Genomic DNA, 25,548 nt, shown 5'->3' on the forward strand with positions numbered 1-25,548 from the left:
AGCCTTCTAGTAGCGAATGATTTCATCTCTAGGAAAAAAACTGATGGTGATTATTTCGGAGGTAAAACATCACCTCATATAGTGCTATTTTACTTGTGTTTTAATAAATAAAGCCAACCTGAAGGTCAGACAAACGAAACAACCAGCCACTGGCTCTCACCTCTACCTCAGTTAGAAATAGCGATCCTGCCTCCTAGAATCTCAGAATAAGACTGTGTGAGAGCTGTCTCCTCCTGTCTTATATTCCTCTCTAGTGCTGGAATTAAAGACATGCACCACTACCTCCCAATTTCTATGGCAAACTGGTGTGGCTATTGGGATTAAAGGTGTGTGTCACCACTGCCTGGTCTGTAAGGCTGACCAGTGGGGCTGGTTTACTCTCAGAACTTCAGGCAAGCTTTATTTATTAAAATACAAATGAAATATCCCTGCAACCTGATGTGGGTAACTCTAGGAATTAAAGAACAAAATAGACAAATATAAATGTATTCTTAAGGAATTTCACTAAGAAGTTTTTTGTAAACATTAAGTCACTTAAAATGTCATTGCACAGTAAGAAGACAGGCTGGACTGTCCGAATATCTTCATTTATTTAGCGCCATACTTCAGGACAGCTTACACAGGAATATTTAGCGTTGTTTTTTTCTCGTAAATGCCTGAATTTGTTGTTGCTATCCCGTGCCTTATTTTTAAATTGAGCGTAGCCGATTTCCGTGGAAAGATTTGGCTGAGAACCTAAAGAATTTTGTTTAACTCATTTTCACTGGGCAAAATCCAGCAAGTTAGTCAAGAAGCATTAGATAGGAATCACACAGGAATGGAAACATTAGACATTCCTTTACCTTCCATAATGGTAGGTCATTAAGGTATTTTAAGAAATGAACTCTTGTAATAATCTTTTTTATTGTAAAGTCAATAAAATTTTTATTTAAATTATTTATTTGAAGGGTTCATTTGCTATTCTATCCAGGTCACTGGGGTTCAAGATTTCTCAAAATAGCCCTTTCTCGGAGAAAGATGTTTACTATAGTTGCGCTATCAGCCGTTTGTTCTCCTATCTCTCCTTGAGTTAAAGAAACACAGTCATGACATCTTTAAAGTTCTCCGCCAGAGGATTTCTGGAAATTTCTTCAAACAATTTACTTTGGGAACCGCTTTAAGATAGGCCTTTCAGCTGATGACACCCCACGTCTCTGTAGAGTCCTGCTCATGTCCATCCCTAACACATTCAGAATCCTAACCTGTATGTGGGAAATGCCAGGGCTCCACCGGAACATTCATTCACAGGTATGTTTAGTTCCAACCTCATATTCAAGACAAGTTTCATTATCAACACCATCGTCTTTTGTGCTGTCTTGTATTTTGTTCTTGTTTATCTCAAAACTCACACTGAACATTGAGTTCTGGGTTGCAAAAAGAGGATTTATTTTTGTACCTCTCTAATCTGTCTTTGTCCCCGAGTTGAACAAACACACCCACGAATTCTTGTGATGCCATCAAAGTCATCATTTTCGTATGTTTTCCAAGAAGCTCTTAAACTGCCACTGGGGGAACATGGTGGAGTCCTGGTGTGTCTGTGTTCTGCTGGTGTTGTAGGTAACTTGGTGAATTGGAAAGAAAACGTTCTCTCCCTAAACCTTTCTCAAGTTGACCTCTCCAGCTACAATAGTTTTCATTGCTTAACAGTTTCTGGTTAAATTTTTTAATATGATAAGCAGATAATTACTCATTTATTGAACTCAACCTTTATAAAAAATTAAGGCACCAATGCACTATTTATACTGCAGTTAGCAATAGTAATTTGTGACAATCTAAAGCAAATCCATTCAGGGGAAAAATTAATCCAAATCACTTCCCTAAATTATTGTTGCTTTCCTCCTTCCTTGTCTTGTAACTACTTCTCATCTATGACTTTGAAACCCATCAGTTTAAACTTGGTTCTTATTCCAGTGAGCTAATCCCCTTTCATAAACCATGCTCAAGCGCCGAGGTAATTTGCACATCGTTTAAAGAGTATTTGCTTTGAAATCTTCACCTCAAGCCCTTTTGTATATCCTTTTTCTCTAAAGATTTGTAGTATTTGTTTTGTTCTCTGAGGTATAAAAGACCTGGATAAACTTTATTCCTGTTGTTTCAAGATTAGTTAACTAAAATGCATATTAATTCAGCAGGGATGGGAATAAATCTCAGTAAAGATGATCACGCATGAGCCCCTGGGAATAGCAAAGTACAAAACCGTCAGTCTTCAAATCTCCTTGGACTTCCTCAAAGGAGTACTGGGGGATTTAAATTTCTAGAATATGTCTACAAATGTAATTTCTTTGTTGTGGAGAACAGGAACTCTACCGATTATTTCTCCCCAGAAAATTGATTCTAATTTATATTTGAACAAAAATTAAGCTGTCTACAAAGTAGTTCTTCAAGAAGACAGAGAGAAAGTATGACGGGAAAGATAATTCCATACTAAACATTCTCTACCTGATATGCTACTGATCTTATTTTGTTTATTTATTGCTTGTTTGTTTGATATTTATTTATTTTCTTTTTTCAAATCCCAAAATGAAGCTCAGCAGCAGGGCATCCATTTCTTTTCATCTACAAACAGGTGAAATTAGGCAAGACTTTACAAAATCGAAAGTAGATACATGTAGTTACAGTTCAATGTTATTTTCACATATATAAACTCATATGTTACCATTTCATCAAATAATACTGATTTCTATGGCACCAGTACTTGAGAGAATATTAAAATTTTCCCCTTATTCTTTCTTCAACCTAAAACTTCTAGCACTTATGTGCTTATCTGGAAATGACCGAGTAGCGTAGAATGTAATAAATCACACTTACGGAGTCACAGCCACCGACAGTCTTGTTCCGCTTCCTTTCTTTACAAGTGCAGGAATAGATGCTTCCCCAGTCCTCAGGGTGCCAAACTTTGCACCATTAGGAAAATCTGCAAGTGGCTTGATTTATCTTCCTCACTCAGTTAGCTAAGACCCAACTAAGTAAAACTCAGCAGGAATGAATTCGACTTGTTAAACTTTTTTAAATTGGAAGATGCAACAATTACAACTTTCCTTCTCCGCTTCTTGAGTTTCCATTGGAAGTGAAGCCCCTAGTGAAAAAATATTTAGATGAGATCCCAAATTATAGGCGCATGGCTGATGATGCTGACTCTTGAGTTTTCGTTATACGCAGAGGGTTGTCTGCTGTTTGCAATTAATCCAGGCACAATCCTCTTGGTACTTTGGGAGGAATGTGGAAGGCAGAGCCATTTTATAAGTTGTAAACTCCTAAATTACCCTAAATTAGAGACACTATTAATCGGACACTTAAAGATAGGATCTGCCTATTGTGTAGGCTCATCTTCCCTTGATGGAGAAATCAATTAAATATTTAGGATGTAGAATACCTTCCAGGTTGGATAATGCATTTCATTTAAATTATGGTCCTCCAATCCAAAACATTCAAGGGGATCTTAACGGATGGAAGCACATTACTGTCTCTTGGAGTGGGCACATTAACACTTTAAAAATGAATGTGCTTCCCACGATTTCCTATTTGTTCCACCAGCTGCCTGTTGATGTGCCAAATAAACAGTTTAAAGATAAGTATGTAAAAGATGCATGTGTAACGTACTGTGTGATGAGGTGCACCCTTATAGGAATAGTCTACAATGATGCCCTATCAGATTTACTTTTCTCCATGCCTCAGCAACTCTAAATGAGAGAGGTCATTTGATCACGGGACAGATGGAGAGAAATATACAAGTGAGATAATTTAAACACTCACAAAGGTTCTATTTGTAATTATTCGATATAATTCTAATTGTTTATCATGTCTTCTAATAATTTATCACCATAAATAAGTAATAAGTGATTGCTGTCAGAAAATTCTGGGACAATAAGATAGAAGTTGCGACAAGCTTAACCATTTTCATTGAATAACTGGTGACATGAATAGAATCTTTTGATTCTCATTCGTGGATTGCTGCTATGTCTCATTGTGAACGGTATTGTAAGAACAAAATGATCATGCCCTCCACAGCAAAGAAACGCTGTATAGAAATAGTTTGAAATGCTTACTAGCTCTAGGTTATAAACCAAGTATAGAAGAGCCCTCTCTTTTAATCCTCTCAATTATTATATGAGGTATGATTATTAACCCCCTTTTATTTATTAGGTATCACCAACACACTGAAGTGTCATTAATGCACACAGAGTTACACCAAGGAATCAAGAATGATTTTGAAACCAAGCCATCCAGCTTCACATCCTATGGTGACCGTCTTGTCCCATGGTACTCCTGATAAGCGGGAGAGGCTGAGGTGCGCAGTTTAGCGCGCCTCCCAGCTTTAACTCACTCTCTCAATCTCACGTAGACTTTCTTTTGTAGTTTTTTAAAACTACAAAATAATAGTGCCTACCTCACAGAGTTTTTAGAAGCACAAATTAGCTTACATAATTTATAGGAGGGTGTGATGCAATAAATGTTAATAATAGCATTAATACAAGTATGATGTATTCTCCTATATTATTTTGAAAAATACTCATAATTTGGTTAGGAAAAGGATAAAGATAAATGATTAAAATCTCCATAAATTACCATATTTTCAAAAATGACTTTGGGATTTTGGAGGCAAAGTTTATTGAGTGCCTTACTAAAGGCTAAACTTCTTGATATATGTTATATGTCTACCTGCATTCATTTTCCACCTACAAAGTCTTGATTCCCAATTCATGACATATTTTTACATAAATACATCATGTTAGTATACTAAGTTAAAACAAATTTAGCCAATCAGGAAAAAGGACAGTGAAGACAGGGATCACATTCTTTGTTCTAAGGCAAAGCCCTTCAAGACAAATCTGATAGAATGGATTCTTCTTTGTAGAAGCCATGTTTCATGGAAGAGCAGAAAACCTGGATTACTAGCATAATTATGTAACTTAGATTATCATATTTTGGGTGCAAGGCTTCAGAAATAAAATATAGAGTTACACAGTTCAATGAAACTGTGGGAATTTAACCGAAAGGGAATTGTTTATTAGCATTTTGATGAGAGGTAAATAAAGAAAGGGAAGCAAATTGATCTTTTCAAAGTAAGGTAGAAAGAATGCTCAGTAGGCTTCCTATGTAATCACTGTCGTTGGGAAGCTCAAGGACTCTTATTTGCTAGTAATTGATACCTACTCTTCAGTCTGAATTATAGAAGACAACTGGTGTTTTTAGGGATTGTCAAGAAGGGAACAAGTCTTCGGTTTTTCACAGCTGAGCTAAGTGCATAGTAAATCAGGGTAGAATCACACACAGATACCATTGCTTGTAATATTTGGAAAGCTATGCAGATATACTATATGAATCCAATATTTAAATCAACAACCAATGTGAATTACTTGGCTAGGAAGGGTCCCTGACTAGCTTTCTGCTAGTGTTGCTTGCTGTGTACACATTTTGAAGGCTAATTACTTGGTATTGGATAACCGATTAAGGGGGTCATCGCTGGAGAAGACTGATTCTCCCTCTCTCGGTAGTCATTAATTGCCACTCTTCATATAGGTATAGACCCGTGTGATTTGTCTTCCTCACATTGGCTTGTCAACTGCCGCTGTCATTGTTTAGGCAAGCTTATTGTTGAGATTTTTATTGGTATGGCTTCCCTGTGCTATACAGAGGACACAATCTTGCAGAGTTCCTGGGTCTCTGACTCTTACAATTATTCACCTTCCTCTTCCACGATGTTTGGTGTACCCTGAGCCTTCAAGGCACTGTTGTGTGTAGGTACATAAATTTGATATTGGTTCCCCATGGTCAGTTGTTCTCTGCATTGTTGCTGAAGACACTATGCACTCCTGAGACCATCTGGGTCTGCCTTTGACAAGTCACCATCCTGAGGACTAGCTTTCCCAGTGGAAGATGTGAAAGCTGCCGAAGGAGAAAAGCCATCAATAGATAGTCCTCTGCAGCTATGACACCTACAAACCACAACGATGGCCAGCATGGAAACACATCCTCCAAAAGTGCAATAGTGACACTCGTATCCTGGTGATAAGCAAAGGTGCACTCAACAGGATGGAATTCTTTCTCTATGATGATGATGATGATGATGATGATGATGATGATGATGATGATTGATGATGATGATGATGATGTTTATTGAGCCCTGCATTTTTCTCTTCTCCCCTCCCTACCTCTCCCCAGGATGAAATTCCTGTCTGCAGTAGAAGCCTAGATAAATACAGTGATAGTTAGGCTATAGGTTCTAGAAGAATCCCCACTATCACCACTTCTCTCAAGGCAATATAATCTCAAATTGTGTTTTAAATACATATTCTCATACTGTAGATAAGTGTGGCTCTCACCCCTCATCAAAGAAGACTCTTTTTGTGGGAGACAGAAACCATTACATGAAACCACAACTGCATATTTTAAAGAAAAAAAATGGCAGAAATATAGCTAATACAGTGGCAATTTATTTAAAGAAAGCAGAAAATGTTTAAGATTATCATAAATTAAATATTTTTTTAATTTTTCCATTGTCTTAACACATAAAAATAAGTTTGGAATCAATATGATACAAAAAAAGCAAAGTGATATGGCAAAATACACTTCCATAAAGTAAAAGAATTTTCTTCCTACATGGAAAACAATTTTGATCAAGTTTTATATAATACCAATGCTAAATAAAATATAAACAGCATATGTACTGTGAATATTTTGAAATACACAGAATATATCTTCATTCTATTATTCAAACACTATATCAAATTCATTCTTATTTTCAGAAAAGGGAATTCATACAGCGAGTTTTAGGATCTGGAAGAAAGAGTTTACCTCGTAATGCACACCGACTTTAGGCGTTCTACATTTATTTCTTTTTTTTGCCTTTTAGTTTTGTTCATTATTATGTATAATTAATCATATAGTTGGATGATTTTATATGTGTGTTTTGAAAAATAAAGGGAGATGATATATATATATGCATATGTATATATAGCACATAAAAATAAAGTTTCAAGGCCATATTGGCAGATGGAAAAGGTACAAATGTCAAGAAAACTTGATTATAAAATAAATATATAATAACAAAATTAAACTTTACCATTTATTGATTTAACAGATGGTAAGTAAAACAGTAAAAACAAAAAAAATGAAATGTAATTTGAGTTTTGAAATTAGTGAGATAATTTTGTGTACTTGATTAGAAGTTTGCTAGCTACTTCTATTTTTAGAAAACTCTCACCTTTCAGTTCACAAATAATTAAAATTCTCATTTAATAAATCTTATTCTGAAATTTGAATATGATTAAATATTTTTATCCGAATATAAAATTTACTCTTAGATTAACATTCAAAAATAAAAATTTATTTTCCATGTATTTTGCATTGTTAATAAATAAAAAAATTGTATTATTAACATTTATATTCTTAACATGAAAATCTACATTTTGTTAAATATGAAATATCTCACAAAATGCAAAATAAGAAATTATCAGCTATATTAGAATAAAAATATTTTAAAGCCTAGAGGCAAAAGCTGAATAGAATGTAATAAAGCTTAAAAATTACAAAAAATTAAATAAAATTCTCCAGGTAACTTACCCATTAAAATACCATTCCTTTCCATTATTTTTCTTTTACTGGAAACTAATGAAATGCATATGCAACTAAAGAAATATTTAGAGGCACATGCATAGCATGTTAAATTTTAATATGAAAAAAGTAGACTAATGCTGCACTTAAATCAAATATGTAGTTTAAAATTTTAAGTTTAGCTTTATTTTTTTGGTATGATGGGTGTTTCGTTTGCACGTGTGGCTGAGCACCACATGCTGGCCTGGTATCCGTGGTAGCCAGAAGAGAAGCTCAGTGCCCTGCAACTGCAGCTCCAGGCAGCTGAAGCCACCATGTAGGTGCTGCATCCCCTGGAAGATCAGTAATAGGGCATCTTCTGTGCTGAGTCATCTTTCCAGCCCTACCAAATGTGTTTTTAAAAAGCTAAATACTTAAACTCTGAAGTGAGAATGATAAAATTGAGAGGAACCATTCAAGTAAAAATATATTACTGAATTGAGAAATATTTCTTTGGGAAAAAAATAATCTTATTAAGAATTAATCTACATATATGTGACAGTTGTGTAGCTTAATCTTCTTGTGGGATTTCTAACAGTGGGAGCATGGACTGTCCATGACTCTCTTACTAGCTCTTGGAACCCTATTCCTCATACTGGATTGCCTTTACCAGCCTTAATCGATGGGGACGCGCTTAGTCTTACTGCAGCTTGATATACCATGTTTTGTTGCTATCCATGGGAAACCTGCCCTTTCCTAGTAACAGAGGAGTGCATTGGGGGGTGAGAATAGGGGGAAGTTAGGGGAGGGATTTGGAGGAGAGGAGGGAGGGAAAACTGTAGCCAGAATGTAAAATAAATAAATAATTTAAAAAAAAAAGAATTAAATTAAAACAACTCTGAAAAGAACCCAAGTTAAAAGAGCATAAACAAACCAGGTACAGATGAGATCAAACTTCAAGCAAACTATTTAAAAGTTTTCTTTTTTCCTGATAGCTTGGACAATGACCAAAACAACATAGAAAAAGTTAGAATATCTGAATATGTGCCAAAATCTGCCACAAAAATTACAAGAACAAAAGTGTATTAGTGAGTGATGTCAGTCTTCGGAAGAACAGCCCATTTTTATACCATCTCAAAGCATGCAAATAACATGAGAGAGATGTTTAAATGTATGAAGACCTAAAACACAGCAACAGAGAGTGCTGCCCACGACTGCAGCTCAATGTGGGCAGAACAGTCCAGTGTGACCAGAGCTTCAACCCTGCAGTGCAAGCTCAGCTAAGAGAGTTCTACAGGTCAGTTCACTGATCTTTGGAGCACTGCAGACGATGTGTCTAGCGAGTCTCATGGAATGGACGGACCCCTGTGGAAAGGCGAGTGATCGTAAGCCATGGAAAAGAAGTCTAAACACTTTTCGTGCCCTGGCAGTTGAAAATGCTCACCTTGGGTAACTGGTCCCAAACTGTACAAAAAGTGCAAACTGAGCACACAGTGAAGAGCAAGCCAGTAAGTAGTGTTCTTTGATGTTGGCTTCTGTTCCAGTTCCTGTCTCGAGGTTCCTGTCTTGAGTCCCTCAGTGATGGAGTAAGTCCTGAGAGTTAGAAGATGAAGTAAGCTCTTTTTCCCCTAGTGGTTTCTGGGTCATTGAATTTTATCACAGCGATATAAACCCTTAAATGATGGAGATGGATGGAGAGATGGGTTGACAGATCGATAACATCAAAGGGGATTGATTTATACAGCGGTTCGGGCTCACTAAACACATCTGGAGACTACAGGAAAGGTAGGCAGAATGGGAAGATAGACGGCAAGCAAGAACGCCACAGACATCAATGGTTGAAGGTCAGCAATGAACAGTCAGAAAAGGCTGGAAGAATCTCTAAACTCAAAGAACTTCTGCGTCCTCAGAGAGCTCATCTGGCTGACCATAAAATAATCTCTGCTGATTAATTTAAAGTCAGCCGATTAGAGACTTTCATTGCCTCTCACAATCCCTTCACAGCATACCCTACATTAGCGCGTGATAGAATGGCTCGGGTCTGTAGTTTTGCCTACCTAGGATCACACATTAAAAAGCCATCAGAGCGCAGCCATGTGCCAGTGTCAGACAGCTGTCGGGTGGCTGAGCTGAAGCTGTGATCAGTCCTCCACAGCAAACCTATCAGACATGCATAGCCTTCGTTCTCCTTGTTTTGAAGACACCTCCAACAGCAAATTTTTTTTAACCATTTCTCACCCTCTTAACAATAATTTAAATGTGATGCAATGCCTGCAAATTTGATTGAACTTTAATGGAGACTGTGCATTTAGTTTTGACTTGGGGAGCCTTATGATAGAGGAGGTAAGAATGACTAGACTTTCCAGAGGTTTGGGAAAGTGGACATTTTCCTAGAAAAGCCAGGTCTTCTCATGCCAGAATAGACTAACCTACCTAATTCATTAAAGTCAATATTTAAGAGAAGCAAGGTCCATGATGATTTAATTATTCCATATTATTTATTGAGTAGTAATTTGGGAGATATAGTTTGATCAAAATGAAGAACAGAGTGCAATACAACGATATAGTAGAACGTGGACTCTAAACCTGAGCAAGAACAAACTGCATTAAGGGTTGATGACATTCAATATCATAACCTAAAAGAAAATTTATGAGCATGGCAAATAGTACCTCGAAAAGTACACATAAATAAATAAACCAACTCACTGTATTGATGTCATCTTGGAAGAAGTATGCTTACTCTTGCCAGACAAGTTATTTATGTTTCTAAGTATAAACGAGACATTTCTATGACAATTTCTAGTCAAGACAACTTCTGTTCCAGTGGAAATGATGTCACCAAGCCTAGTTCTGCCTCTTCACTTGCTGATAGTCAAAACATCTCAAAACGTTTGTGTTGCAGGATGATGGCATATCCAGAGATTGCTATTACAGGCTACACTTCATAACGTGCCTTCGTTCCTCCTCACAGAGTCAGGGTACCAAAATCTATAGCTATTCTTTAGATTCCTATATCCACTTCAAGCTTTTTTTTTTTATTATTTTTTACTAGAAAAAATTGCTTTACATCATGATAAACTTTGTATAATAAAATATTTATAATCGCAGGCTTTTATTTTACACTCTAAAAATATCTTATTAATACTCTTCCTTTAGTTATATAAATCATTTAATCCTTAATTTGAAACTGAGTGCCTTCGGCTTCCCGCTCCTTGATGCCCCTGCCTGCTACCCATTGCTATTTTTTTCTTCATCTGTGTTTTCTTCCTAATCAGCTGCCTTTTGCTCTTTTGTTGTTGCTGCTGCTGCTGATGTTATTGTCGCTGTTTTTGTAGTTTCCCAAACGGGTTTTAAAATACACTTCATGGGAAACTAAATAAAATATCCGAGCTGAAAGGAGCAAGGAGAAAGGTGCGAGAGGAACCAGAGGAAGAAGACAAGTGTTGGTCTCCTTTACATTGCTGTCTGCAGGTGGCCCTCCTTCTTGAGGTGAACTAAACTCTGTCACATCTACTAAGATAATCGAATCATACCAAAATGAAAATTTGGGCAATAAGATTAATTTGGGTATTAATTCCTGGGCTCTTGACTTTTAAGTGATCCACATATAAACCAGTGACCACAAAGTCCACGTAAGCAGCATATGTTTGATTTCTCAATATTATTTCTGCTGTGTTTTCAATCACTGTTTGTCCTTATTCTAGCAGAAACGTAATGCAATTATGTTTTCCCAGCTTAAAAATAAAGACCAATTTGCTACCTATTACAGAATACCACAAAATTCCACCCCCTCTCTCTTTCTCTCCCTCTCTGTCTCCCTCCCCCCCCCCTCGCTTTCTCTCTCTCACACACACACACACTTTTGCCATGGTGCATATGTGATAGTCAAAGAACAACTTGTAGGTAATTGGTTCTCTCCTTCCACCATGTCGATTCTGGGAATGGAATTCACATCCTTAGGCTAGGTGGCAACCAGCTACACCCACTGTGCCATCTTTCTAGCCTGTAAATGTTTAAAGAATTCTCTTTTCAATGCTAATCATGGGACACAATTAAAAATGCTTTGTTTTCAATTTTGCCTCTTCTGCTGTGGCAATCCATAAAGATGAACAAAAGACCACTTTTTTTTACATGAATGTAATGTGATATTCATAATTAGCTTTACTCCGCCACCTACCTGTGTGGAGATCTGTCAGCTCAAATCCCATCATTCATACAGTTTTCTTCTCCAAAAGAAGATGGAAAGTCTAGCCCCTTTCAGTGGCTGAGAACTTCCGGTCTGTCTTAAAAACCTCCCAGATTCCACAGGGTTTGTGAGTCAATAAAACAGGTCCTTAAAGAGTGATGATTTAATGTGGAAACCAAGATATTAATTTAAGTCCTTTTATTCCAAATGTTTTCCCTTGGTCTCCCTAGCGGGCGAGTGTGGGTATGGGTGAGGCTAGGACTTGACTGGTCCTCACACACTAGGAGGGTAGCTTAGAACAGAAACTTTATTTTGATTGGCTATTGTGCTTTTAGCCTGCTACAGTTCCCTTCTTCCATATAGGAGGGTGAATTATTTGGGCCAAACAATACAATGTGGTTTGGAAACAATTGGCTTTTATGGGCACAATCTTATTCTTTCCATCTCTATTTTTTTTAAATGTGAAAATCAAGCCAAGGGTTTTTTTTTCCCCCAAAACATTGCAATTTCCCCAAATCCATAAAAAAAGACAGCTTGGTTTGTTTGTGTGTGTGTTCATGTGTACATGCGCACGCGCACGTGTGTGTATGTGTGTGTATGTGTGTGTATGTGTGTATGTGTGTGTATGTATGTGTGTGTATGTGTGTGTATGTATGTGTGTGTATGTGTGTGTATGTGTGTATGTGTGTGTGTGTGCTTCAATTCTTGCTTATGAAGGAAAAGAGCTGGTTGTATAAACCCAGCATATTTATTTGGGCACGCATGCATGCTCTGTGTTTTGAGCACAGCGCACGACAGCCTTAGTCTTCCAGTTTAACTCCTCAAGTTCTCTCATCCTGCTCAGATACACGTATGTCAGGCACACTCAGGAGCAAAGCAGGTAGCTAAGGGAGGCACGGTTTGGCTATTCCATCTTCCCTTCTGTGCTCACCGTTGCAAATGGAAGTAATTTTCATCGTGCACATACCCTGAAGGGGTTATCTGTCCTAACTCTTTTACATATCCGAGAAGTTTCTTTGTCAGACTCACACTCTCCAATGCCAGATGGCTGATGCCACCCTGTAAGACCATATTCTGAGTAAGGAAGACCAGTTTAGCAGGTAGATGAGGCAACTGTTATAATTGCTGCCTTTCTGGAATCAGTAGTGGCAAAATGTATTTCTCATCACGAATTCATTCGAAACAAAAAAAAAATGACAAAAATTGGTATGGCTTTTCTTTTACTGTAAGAATTGGGCACAGCTGCTCCCTTACAACTATTAAGAGGGAAAGGCGAGATACTAGCAGGCTTTATTTTTCATGCTTGTCAGATTCTCTTTTTAAAGGGCTAAGTAGTACACAGGTCAGTGGTCTCAAGCTACTTGTTCTTGCTGCCATCATCAGTATTTTGTTCCTTTGTAGTCTAACACAAGACGGGGAAACTTCTGTTTCCTTCTCCAGGTCTGGGGAAAAGGTATCTGAAAACTTGAAATAAAAACAATCCATTTTCTTCAGTTGCCCTGTGTGGTTTCTTAGTTCCTGTACTTGGTGTGATGACTCTATGCTGTGTCTAAAATGAGTGGAAGAAAATGTTAAACTTCTAACTATATATGTGGTGGTATTTTAAACACTTGTCAGAATTTCAAGTGTTTGTTCTTTTCCAAAAAATTAAAATGCATTAGATCACAAGAGTAATGTGGTTGCCTGTTTATACGACTGCTAGGGAATTGTCGACACAATAATATCACAAAATAGTGCCAATATCGCAAAATAGTGATTCTCGTCAGATTGAAAGTTGGTGAAATAAACCTAGGTATGCCAAACTTCGTCCTTGTTTAACACAGTCCAGGTTAGACACCTCCCTGATGGGACTTGTGCATCACGGATAACACAGACATAATAATTAAATTAGACTTATAGATCTTACAGGCTCCACAGATCCTATAGACGCAAGTACTTTAAAAGAACAAGATTTTCATACAAAAATATGAATTATACAATAGTTGCACCGAGTCTTTATTGCTCATGTACACGAGGTCCAGAGCCATAATGACGATATTCGGCACTTAAGTGATTATGCTGTCATATTACTGCAAAATTATTTGCACTGTACAACCATTGTTTCCTTCTTCTATTGCATAGATATGAGCTCAGTTTGCCTGTCTTTGTCATTAAAGTCCTAGTTTGTCGCCATAAATATCTGGTTTTTAATGATGGTTTGGGTATGTTTGTTGTGATTCAAGTTCATGTTGATTGGACCTTTGCTTCCTAAAACTGGGAACTGAGATAGAAGGAAAATTCAATCTGCCTTGTGTTGTCTTGGCTACTTACGCATTATGTCATCACGTCAACTACTTTGTAGTTTACATTTTAATTGTATACACACTGAAGATTTCAAAGGGAAGAGGAACATGCTTTTTATTTTTGTTTTACCTTACAAAAGTTTCTGTCTTATTCATTCTATTTAAAGAATATTCTTACTAAAACTAGAGTGGCATTGTATGTTGATTGCTTTTCTTTAGAAATGTAAACATAAATAATGTTACATGGTCTTTGCTAATTATTTTTTACACATAAAAAATAATCTGGAGAAGCACTGCTAAAACTGCAAATCATTTGAAACAAAAGCTTAAATTTGGTTTTGAGAACTGGTCTCACAGCATCAAAAACCTCTGAGAAGTAGGTGTTGCCATTTTTCCTCCACACCAGATGGTATTCCTTGACTCTGCCTTGCTTATATTCATAATTGTTTGTATACCTTTAGAGTTAAGTCTTGAGGATTATAATACAATATAGCCTACCTGCGTTGGGTTCCTTTTGTGTGTGTGTGTGTGTGTGTATGTGTTTACAATAAAAATATGCATAAATATGCATTCTTTTGACTTTACATGCGTGTTGGGGGAAACTTAGTTATCTTCATCCTGGGAGAATGGCATACAAGCGAACTTACTTGTCTAACCAACCCATTATGTCGTCAAGTCAATTAATCCAATGAAATGAGTGTGTGTCTCCTCAACTTCGTTCCCCAGAACAAAGTTATGGTTTGAGGAATACACAGTAAACCAAACAGGACTGTGCTCTCTCTTCTTTATTCTGCGCCAACAGTCTGGACACACCTCTTGGAAACTAATGTCGTTCTCTGTGGGTTCTCATAAATGAACTATTGTTTAGTAGTAAAGATGGGGGAATAAGCACTGTCATCTTGACATAAGAAAGTGTTCTGGGTACAGAAAGCTAACGTTATGAATTGCAAATGCCAGAACTTGGAAATATTTAGTTTGCCCATTTGCTCTCTCAGATGTATTTTCGAGTTGGATATAAATACAGTGATAAAGGTTGTCCTGCTTGCATTTCTGTGGCTGTGATAAAATATTCAGTATAAAAACAACTTGGGGGAGATAGGACTTGTTCGACTTACATTTTTGGTTACAGTCCGTCACTGCAGGCAAGTCAAACCAGAAGGAACCTGAAGCAGCTGAACATACTCACTGTAGGATTGATCAAGAATGAATACATACTTACTTGAGCAGAGCTCACTTTCTCGCTTTCTATACTGTCCTCGATATAAGCCCTGAGAGTGGCATCACCCACTTTTATTCTTGGTCTTATCACAGCAGTTAACATTATTAAGAAAAAATACCCTATAGACAGACAGACCCACAGACCAACGTGATCTAGATAAGACCTCATTGAGATGCTATTCCAAGATAATTCTCCATAGTGTCCAGTTGCCAATTAAAACCAATCATACAAGACAACTGCCATGTGTGATCTTTTAAAGGGGCCATGCTACCAGAGGAAATAAAATACATTTGGAAATAAAAATATTAAACTCAGCAATCTAATGATGGCAGAAAAATGAAGTGTAGCTTGTGCAAATTGCTGTACTAACTGGACATATAGCTAGAGTTAAGACAGTATCTTCTCCAGAAACTTGTAAGCCAACCTCTGAGCTGAGTCAGGCTTCCTGTTCTGCTGTAGAACTCCCCCATGGCTCCTGGAGCCAGTTCTTTTTAAGACATGACACCCAGAAACTCTGTGTTATTTTTTTTTCTCATGAGTGTGACAAGGTGTCTCATAAAAGCAACTTAAGAAAGGAAGGTTTGCTTTGGGTCCCGGTTTTTAAAGGCACACAGTCAGTCATGCCAGTAAGGCAACCAGGCAGAAACAGGAGACATCTGGTCACATTACATCTATGGTCAGAAAGTAAAGAGAAATAAATGCTAGCAGTCAGTTTACCCGCTCATTCCTCCCTTTTCATTCAACCCACAACTCTAGCCCTTGGGGTTGTATTGCCTGCGTTCAGGTGAGTCTTATCTCCTTACTTAAACTGTTTGAAACATGCTCACACACAGGCCAAGAGGTGATAGCTTGGTGATTCCAAATTCAGTTAAACTGGAAAGAAGGCTAAATCTCCCAGTCGGGCTTTAGACTGAACTGATGGACAGGGTGCCACCACCGTCATGTGGCTATCGGGCACTGGCAAGATAGATGAATGTAAACAGAAATGTACTGTAAGTATAGCATATATACCTGACTTAAAATTTTTAGTCCAGGAAAAAGAATATGAAATGTTTCAAAGATTTGAAATTGATTATACAAGGAAATAGAACACATTAAAGAAAATATAATATTAAAATTAGCTCCAACTTTTTTTTTACTTTTTATTGTTGCTATTAAAGCATTTTTTCAATTATATATGTGGTTCACATTGGATTTCCCATGCACACTGTTGGTCTTGGATTTCTGTAAGCTCTGCCACAAACTGAGATGTTCTCTCTAAGAATTAGTTTCTCTTCCTCTCTCCCCCTCCCTTCTCTCTCCTTCCTTAGCCCCTTAATTGTAAAGAGATTCCACTTATTGTCATCATAACTTTTGTATTTATAATCATTAGTTATAAAAAGACTGTCTATAATTTTTAACCTGAATCTTCTTGTCAATAAGTACACATGGAATGATTTTGATATATCTTTGTAGGTGTATAAATCAGATATTTAATGAGATTTTTGAAAACTGAATTCTATTAGTCTGTAAATAAAATAAAAGAAAATGATTTTGTATTCATATCTATAAATATGCAAACATGGAAGTGTGCCACAACTATTTCTACATGTTCAAGTTTTGAAAAGAAGGTTTTGAAGAGGCAGAATTTGCTTTTTTCTCAGACAGATTGTGGATATGAACTCACATTGTCACAGTGATGATTATTAATCATCATTTCCCTTCTTTGCAAACTATCCAGTGAAGTCTATCTTCTTAGAAGATCATTTTATCTCTAAATTTGAAATATTTTTAAAGGAACTGAGAGGCTTTATTTTTCTAGAAAATGGAATTCAAATATTCTCCAAGTATGAGTGTACTGCCCACTTATTTGCCCAAAACTTTTGAGGCATTGAAATAATAACCCCTAAAAATTAAAGTGTCATTATAGAACACCTTTTTTCCTATTTATTTTTTAAAAAGAAAACAAGTTATCTTGTTTTCATTATACATACCAATCCAAGTTCCCACTCCCATTCCCTCCACATACCCTCAGCCCCCCCCCCCCATCAGAGAGGGTAAGGCACTGTGCTTTGTGGAAGGTCCAAGGTTCTCCCTACTATATCTAGGCTGAGCAAGTTATCCATCCAAAGAGAATAGGTTTCCAAAAAGCCAGAACAAGCAGAAGAAACAAATCCTGGTGACGCTGTCAGTGGCCCCTCCGTCTGCCTCAGCCATGCAACTGTCACCCACATTCAGAGGGACTAGTTTGGTCCTATGCTTATTTCTTCCCAGTCCAGCTAGAGTTGATGAGCTCCCATTAGCTCAGGTAGACTATTTCAGCGGGTGTCCGCATCATGGTATTGACCTCTTTGCTCATATTCTCATTCCTCCCATTCTTGAACTGGACTTTGGGAGCTGAGTCCAGTGTTCTATCTATTGATGTATGAAGGTTCTATGGTGATACTTAAGATATTCATCAGTCTCACTACAGGGCACATCAAGATCGGGCCCCCTCTCCTCTGTTGCTTAGGGTCTTAGCTGGGATAATCCTTGTGGATTCCTGGGAATTTCTATAGAGCCAGGTTTCTTGCTAGCCCTATAATGGCTCCCTCAATAAAAATATCTCTTTCCTTGCTCTCATCTCTGTCCTTCCTCCTCAACTATTCCATTCCCTCAAGTTCTCCTCACTTCTTCCCTTCTTACCTCCTCTTCCCCTTCCACCCTCCCTTCTCCCCCTACCCCCATGTTCCAGAGATTTGTCAGGCAATCTTATCTGTTTCAACTTTCCAGGTGGATCTATATATGTTTTTCTTAGGGTTCACCTTATTACTTAGCTTCTCTAGAATCATGAACTATAGGCATAATATCCTTTGTTTATAGCTAGTATCCACTTATGAGTGAGTACATACCATATTCATCTTTTTGGGTCTGGTTTACCTCACTCAGGATAGTGTTTTCTAATTCCATCCATTTGCATGCAAAATTCGAGATATCATTGTTTTTTTGTTTTGTTTTGTTTACAGCTGAGTAGTACTCTAATGTGTAAATATGCCATATTTTCTCTATCCTTTCTTTGGTTGAGGGGCACCTAGGTTGCTTACAGGTTCTGGCTATTACAAATAATGCTGCTATTAACATAGTTGAACAAATGCTCTTGTAGTATGATTGAGCATCTTTTGGTTATATGCCCAAGAGTGATATTGCTGGATATTAAGGTAGGTTGATTCCCAATTTTCTGGGAAACTGACATACTGATTTCCAAAGTGGTTGTAAAAGTTTGCATTCCCACCAGCAATGGATGAGTTTTCCCCTTACTCCACTTCCTCTCCAGAATAGGCTATCATTGGTGTATTTTATCTTAGGTATTCTGACAGGTATAAGATGTTGTTTTGATTTGCATTTCCTTGATGGCTAAGGATTTTGAACATTTCCTTAAGTATCTTTAGGCCATTTGTGATTCTTCTGTTGAGAATTCTCAGTTTAGTTCTGTAGCCCATTTTTAATTGGGTTATTTAGAATTTCGATGTCTAATTTCTTGAGTTCTTTATATATTTTGGAGATCAGTACTTTGTATGATGTGGGGTTGGTGAAGATCTTCTCTCATTCAGTAGGTTGCCTTTTTGTCTTATTGACTGTATTCTTTGTTTTACAGAAGCTTCTCAGTTTCAGGAGATCCCTTTTTTTTTATTGTTTCTCTCAGTGTCTGTACTACTGGGGTAATATTTAAGAAGTAGTCTCTTGTGTCCATGCATTGATGACTACTTCCCACTTTCTCTTCTATCAGCTTCAGTGTGGGTGGATTTATATTGAGGTCTTTAATCCATTTGGACTTGAGTTTTGTGCATGGGGATAGATATGGATCTATTTTCATTCTTCTACATGTTTCCATCCAGTTAAATCAAGACCAGGTGAGCAGTTTAATTAGACCTACAAACTGCAAGGAAATAGGAGCTGTCATCAAAACCTCCCAACCAAAAAAATTCCGGGCCAAATGGTTTTAGTGCAGAATTCTACCAGAACTTCCAAGAAGAGCTAATACCTATACTCTTCAAAGTGTTTGGTGGGAGGAAGGTGGTGAGGGAGTGAAAGGAGGGGAGGGGAGAGGGAATCGTGATTGGTATGTAAAATGAAAAAAAAAACTTTTAGATAAAAATTTTTAAAATGATAAGAGTAATTTAATTTCATTGTATATTAATATGTGTGCCTGCATATGTGTGTGTATGTGTGTGTGTGTGTGTACACATACATGGGAATGCATGCTGAGACTAGAATATATCATTGGCCCCTCTGTAGCTGTAGTTGCAGGTGGTTGTAGGCCACTTGATAAGTGCCTGGAAACTAAACTCCAGTCCCCTGCAACAGCAGCACTCTCTCTGGACCTCCAAGTCATTTCTCTAACCTCAATTTTCTTTAAAATGTATGTGTTTATGTGTGTATATGTGTTTGTGTTCATGTGTCTATGTGTGTTTACATCTATGTGACTGTGGCACACTCGTATTATAGGGCTAATGTCGTGGTCAGAGGACAACCTCCAGTGTTGATCTCACCCTTGTTTGAGGCAGGGTCCCTTATGATTCACGACTGTTTATTCCAGGCTAGCCGTCTCATAAACTTCTAGCAATTCTTTTGCTCTGCCTCTTCTTTTTCTGGAAGCATGCTAGTATTACAGATGTGTACTACTGAATATGTTGGCCCTGGAGTTCCAAACTCCTGTTCTCACATGTTTGTGGCAAACATTTTATCCCTTGAGACCTAAGAGTTTTTTACAAAACATTTCAATATATAAAATGTATTTTAGTTGCCTTGATTAACGCGTGTTACAGGGAGCTCGGGGGTCCCTTTGTCCCGACCGCCCGGCTAGCTTACACTCAAAATAATCACACAGAAACTGTATTAATTAAAACACTGCTTGACCATTAGCTCTAGCCTCCTATTGGCTAACTCTCATATCTTTTTTTTTTTTTTTTTTTTTTTTTTATTTTCGAGACAGGGTTTCTCTGTAGCTTTTTTGGTTCCTGTCCTGGAACTAGCTCTTCTAGACCAGGCTGGCCTCGAACTCCCAGAGATCCGCCTGCCTCTGCCTCCCGAGTGCTGGGATTAAAGTCGTGTGCCACCACCGCCCAGCTCTCATATCTTGATTTAACCCATTTCTATTAAATCTGTGTTCACCACGAGGTTGTGGCTTACCAAGAAAGATTTAGCATATCTGACCTGGCGTCTCCATGGCAGCTCTCTCTCGCTCTCCTTTCTTTCCCCCAGAATTCAGTTCTGGCTTCTCTGTCTATTTAAGTTCTGCCTTATCAAGCCAAGCAGTTTTTTTTATTAATTAACCAATGAAAGCAACACAAAAACAGAAGGACCTCCTACACCAAAAGCGTATGTGTTTTGTGCACTAATTCAACTATAGAGCATGGAAGTATCTTGAACATAATGTTAATACTGTTTATCACTATACAAGGTCACATTGCTGCCATATTTATCAGAGCAGATAGCCTACCATTTCTGACTGGATAGACATACGATTTATTGAACAGGATGAACTTTAAAAATCATATGTGCTTAAATATTATTTGCAGAGGTAATAATAGAAATGGTAGCGCATGCCCTGCATCCACCTAGGGCACTCACTTCAGCAGTACTCTAGTTCTCTACAAAAATCCCAATAAATTCCCATTTATCAGCTAGAGACTTAGGTATGCAAAATATTAAAGATGTACCATGTCTCAAAAACATTCCCTAGAGCTCTCTTTATACAATATAGACATTGGCCTTTACTGATATTTATTAGTAATATGCTTAATTAAATGTCTATGCATTGATCCTGAGGTTCTGAAATTATCTATGTCCTCTTTTGGCTTAAAAGCTTTGATAGGATGATATTTAGTTATCAGCCCCAAACCCCGAGGACCAGTCCTATTTATGATATAGCTTCTGTGGCAAACTGTATGCTACTAATGGTGATGATGATGAAGAAGAAAGGAATGGGACTGGGGCATTGTTCTCCTTGTGTATACCACACAAAGTAATGTGATCGTGGGTGATAGACTACTCAGTGATTGCAACACAGCTCAAGTTCTCTTTCTCTCCATTATGCTGATGAAAATATCAAAATCCAGGGGCACTGAGCCATGCACTGTACTGGTAGCAGAAATGAAATTCCATGTCAGATCTCAACACAAAGGCCTGTCTTCTCCTCCCACACAGTATCAAGCCCAGATACTGGTAGATTCTCAGACTTTTTTTTTTTTCATTAACCCTGAACTATCCCAGGCTGGATGGGAATGCAGGGAGTATTACTAAACTTTAAACTGCCCCACAAGGAAACTCCGGTGGCAGTTTATTTTACGTAACCACAACACTGGCAAAAGAAATATTTCTGCCAAACTGCCAGGTGACTTAGAACAATCCTCAGTTGACCATTTTCTGACAATACAACGGTTAACTTCAGTTCTGCTTTGCAGCAGACACCCACAATTCCTGGCCTTGCCCCCCCCCCCTCCTGCTTTCCTTGGTGCTGTCCTGTAAGCCCACACCTGTTTGTGTGGATGGGACTGCTTTTCCCACAGGTGACTTTTTGTCTTTTTTATCTGTGCCACAGAGTACAAAGAGCTAAACTTGTTTTCTGTTGGTAATTTGGAGAGACATTTCTTGGTGGATGTTTTTTACCGGTTCAAAAACTGGGGTGGGAGTCAGACCCTGCCAGAATATATCTCTTGCACTCCTGTTTCTACTTTGGGAGTTTAAGGGATTAAGGGCTAACAATAACAGTAGTTCTTGCGATTGCCCAAGCCTCACCCGGTCTTTCTCACCATTCATAAGGTTCGTGTTTGGAATCAACGCTGATGACTGTGGCTGTTGTGTTATTTAAAGTCGATCTTTCAGTCACGATGAGAATGTGCTGCGGCCTCGTTTTGACTTTGCTTAATGTTTCCATCCATATTTTAGAAATAAGTCAAAATGCTTTCTTGCTAAGTGCATTTTTCTTTCTGTTTTAAACCTATGTGTATTTTAAAGGTCATTCAATCCGTGCATTTCCAATTCCTCCAGCCTTAAGCCATCGCTGCTATTTTGTGTAAAAGGTACTTAATGTCTCAAGAAGCTTATGGTGGTCTTAAAAACCAAATTCAGTTGTTTTTTTTTCCCCCTCAAGACCATAAGTTTCATTGTGTCAAGAGTGAACAAGCTTGCAATGGACCCAGATCGCAGCCTGTTCAAGTCCAAAAGCTGGAATTTCAGAGGGGTTGGAACTTGGCAGAGCACATTTTCCCATCCGTAGCTCAAGCCTCTCTGTTCCCTCCCAGCTTAGGGAAACACATGGAAAGGATATCCAGCAGGGCCCTGCTCAGTGACATCTGCATCTGGAGGGGTGTCCTGGCATTCGGCAGCACAGCTCTCTGTCCCCCAGGGAAAGCGAAGGCTGAAAACCCCAAATAATAAGAATAATCTATTGCAGATTTTAGGTTACCAAAAGTTGGAGGGAAGAATCACAGCCAAACACTTAGCATTGTTGCGTGTCAAAGGAAGGCTACTGTAATTTCCCCCCTTGGGCATGTATTTTTCATATTATTATGCATAATTATGCATATAAATTTAAATACATTTCCATATTATATTCGAAACTCTCCAATTGTGAAGACATAGACTAAAACAATTGATGGGAATGATTGCATTTAGGCTGAAATCCTAGTCACTGGAAGCATTGGGCCAGCAGTGGGCGCCTCAAGCAGCAGAAAAGGCTCCCTAGAACATTCTTCAGGATTTAAGAACAATTTTTCTAATAAAGTCAATCTGGGATTAAAGAGGCAGAAGGAGGCGCTGACAAAGAAACCAGAAATGATGTTTAAGAGGCTTGGATTCCAGCTTTGCTGTTTCTTCCTCTGTTGCCTCTGGCAAGTGACTTCACAACTGACTGTCTTTCCTCATCTCAGAAACTGGGGACACTTACACTTTGTTCTCTTTAGTTTTTTGGGTTTTTTTTTTCCCAAAATTTAGCATTTCGTGTTTCTGAGAAGCTAGTCTGAACTGTGCCCCAAAAAAGGGGGAGGGGGGGATTCTAATGTTTTCAAAAGTGAAAGAAAGAAAGAAAGAAAGAAAGAAAGAGAAAGAAGGAGGGAGGGAGGGATAAAGAGTTTGGAAATTTTATTACAATTGACTCATTTTGGAAAATGCACAGCCTATTTGGGATAACACTTTGGTTTGGGGAATCTGAAAGAGTTGTAGGAAAGCAGAAAAGTTTGACTTATGACAGGCATGGTAACCCGGGTCTCTATATAGGACCCTGAGGGGTTTCAAAATAGCCAACAAGCAACGTACATCCGGACCACAGCAAGCGACAAAATGACAGGACTCTTTCTGGGCTTTTTCTTAGGGTTTGAATTCTCCTTTAGAAATGTATGTTATGAATTATGATCACTGCGCTACAGCCAAGTATTCACCGGGCTCCAGCTAGATCTTTGTTTAGCGAGCATAAGCTCCCTGCCAGCTGCAAACTGCAGCTGTCTGTCAGCATTTGTGAGGACAAACCACGCCGCTATCCCTGATCGCTTAGCCGTAGACTACACACTGTGTCCTCAGATATGCTCGGCGCACCCTTCGCATTTTCAATACACTTCCTGTGGGGGGGGGGGGCAGCAGTGCTTTGCCCGCACATTTTGGAGCAAATAGCTTGAAGCTTATGTCAAATTATTTCTTCGAATAATAGAGGGTTCTGTCCCCCCGAAACACTACTTTTTGAAAGACTTGTCTCTGGCCTGGCATTTTCAGATTCCTGATATCTCCTAGCAGACAAGGGAAGTTGCCACTGCACTGGCCAGAGCCAGGCCTGCAGAAACTGCAGAGCCGGCCAAGAGTGCAAGCCCAGGCCAGGCGTGGATCTCAGCACTGGGGAATGTGGGGGTGAGAAGGCCACCAAGAAAGGCGAAGGAGGCAGGGCAGAGCGGCCACTGCCCTGCATCATGGTCTGGAACTGCAGGCAAGATAGAAAGAATCCTTATCTCAGCCTGTCCAGAATGTGCAGCTGAGCAGGAACCCCGTGCCTTTCCAAGAAGGGGCTTTGAAAGACGACGACGCATTTTCGAGTAGAAATTTGTTGGTTTGTTTTCTATACTTTCTAGGTACGTTTAGGCTAGGAGGACGGCGCTGCAGCCGTGCACATTAAAGCATTTGTGGGTTAGTGGAAGTCTATGCTGTTGTCGTCATCAGAGTAGGTCAGAGAGGGATGGCAATTTTGATAATACTCTGAGAATTACCCCCCAGGAACTTAGGAATGGCTGATCAGGCATTGTTTGCCTGGTAAAAGGGGATGAAAGGTGTTTGGGGTTAGGGTTACTCCTTGTATACTTCAGGAAGGCAAGGTGTCATCAGACCCTGATTGTGGATATGTCATTTGGGGAATTTTGTTTAATGATTATATTCTCTAGCAAAAAAAAAAAAAAAAAAAAAAAAAAGAAAGAAAAGAAAAAAGAAAAAAATAAGATGGAATTCTTCCCATTCACAGGGGTATTGTGAGAACTGCTTTTTGCTCCAAAACAGTATTGTTGCTACAAGACATGTTCTCTCCGGGGAGGAGAGACACAATACAAATGCAAATTCACAGCAAAACTGTACCATATGCAGCTCATGCCCAAAGCTGGCCTAAGTCACTTACCCAAGAAAATGCCCTAAAGATGGGGAAAAGACACATCCCCCACCGCCGTGTGTGTGTGTGTGTGTGTGTGTGTGTCCTCTGCGAACCCGCTCTTGAGTGTTTAGGGTTATGTGTGTTTATCGGCATGGGAGCACTGGCCCAAACATAAACACTTTCTTTCCCACAACTTTAACATATACACAATGCTCGGAAATAGTTTCTTTCAGGAGGAGAAGCCATGAGAGCCACAGGGCAGTAAATGACAGCAAAGCACGGTGAGTCCATGGTTGTTCCCTGCTCACGAGGACTGTAAAATGAAAACAAAGACGGCAAGGAATCAATATTTTCAAAACGAATAGCAACTCGCAGCGCCTGAGTATTTGGATTGCTAAGTGCCTCCGCTTCTCTGTGCTGTGTCTGCTGCCTCGCGCGTCGTGAAACCCTTTCGCTGGATGTGCTACATACGATGAGCTTGGGTGTTATAATAAACAGAGAGGAAGGCTGCAATAATGTATTTTGGTTAGAAAGAAGCACTTGAAAGAAATTGGTTTTGCTATACACATGATGTGAGCCAATCAATAGTGGTTTAGTCTGACAAGCACTGTCAATACCCACTGTCACAGTTCAGAAAGTCTTTAACAGATAGTGCTTCGAAGCGCAATCGTTTTTTTAACACGTGTTCAAAGTCTTGAAATGTAGTCTA

General features: G+C 38.5%; 1 protein-coding gene and 1 non-coding gene across 2 annotated transcripts in view; one reads left to right on the forward strand and one right to left on the reverse strand.

Moving 5' to 3' along the window:
- The window catches only part of Arhgap15 (Rho GTPase activating protein 15), a 601,354-nt gene that overhangs the window by 312,999 nt on the left and 262,807 nt on the right, over positions 1-25,548 (forward strand). The window lies entirely within an intron of this gene.
- On the reverse strand, positions 1,357-1,486 carry LOC113455984. The gene has a single exon (XR_003376883.1). It is a non-coding gene; the product is annotated as a small nucleolar RNA SNORA40 (small nucleolar RNA).

Source organism: Microtus ochrogaster, chromosome 4 (genome assembly GCF_000317375.1).
Source record: "Microtus ochrogaster isolate Prairie Vole_2 chromosome 4, MicOch1.0, whole genome shotgun sequence".
NCBI lineage: Eukaryota > Metazoa > Chordata > Mammalia > Rodentia > Cricetidae > Microtus > Microtus ochrogaster.